Source organism: Sinocyclocheilus grahami, unplaced genomic scaffold (assembly GCF_001515645.1).
Source record: "Sinocyclocheilus grahami isolate Dianchi unplaced genomic scaffold, SAMN03320097.WGS_v1.1 scaffold5839.1, whole genome shotgun sequence".
Lineage (NCBI taxonomy): Eukaryota > Metazoa > Chordata > Actinopteri > Cypriniformes > Cyprinidae > Sinocyclocheilus > Sinocyclocheilus grahami.
Window position 1 is genome coordinate 11,330 of NW_015510421.1, and position 456 is coordinate 11,785.

The following is a 456-nucleotide window of genomic DNA, read 5'->3' on the forward strand; positions in this document are numbered from 1 at the left end:
CCACATGCACCCATTCCCATGAAATCTGTGCCACAATGAAATGTAGTTTCCACTTTACCATTTTCTCTTTCTAAACATTACATTTGCAACGCTCGCTTTTTGCAAAAGAAAAACAGCATCACACTGATGCCCTCATCAACTGTAACTATTGATGACATTGTCAGAACAAACGGATCAAATTCCTTCACTTACAAACGACAGTATGAACAGTCATTGCTAAAGATGAGAGAGGTTTGTATGCGATGGGAGCAAAGACTTAATTCTGGACCAAAGCCTCAGAAGAACTGAATTAAGCCTTTTTTTTCAGTCAGAACAAGGACTTGTGATTGCCACACTGCAGTAATTCAGGACAGTTGGATGTTTTGTGTGCATCCATTACTTTTGACAAAACAGATCATGGAGCAAAATGTGTTTTAAAAAAAAAACTGCCTTCCTTCGTCCTGCTCTCCACCCAGT

At 39.5% G+C, this 456-nt stretch overlaps 1 protein-coding gene across 1 annotated transcript in view; it reads left to right on the forward strand.

The window, feature by feature from the left end:
* The window catches only part of LOC107577359 (estrogen receptor beta-1-like), a gene marked incomplete at its 3' end in the record, with an annotated part of 9,959 nt that overhangs the window by 9,135 nt on the left and 368 nt on the right, over positions 1-456 (forward strand). The window lies entirely within an intron of this gene.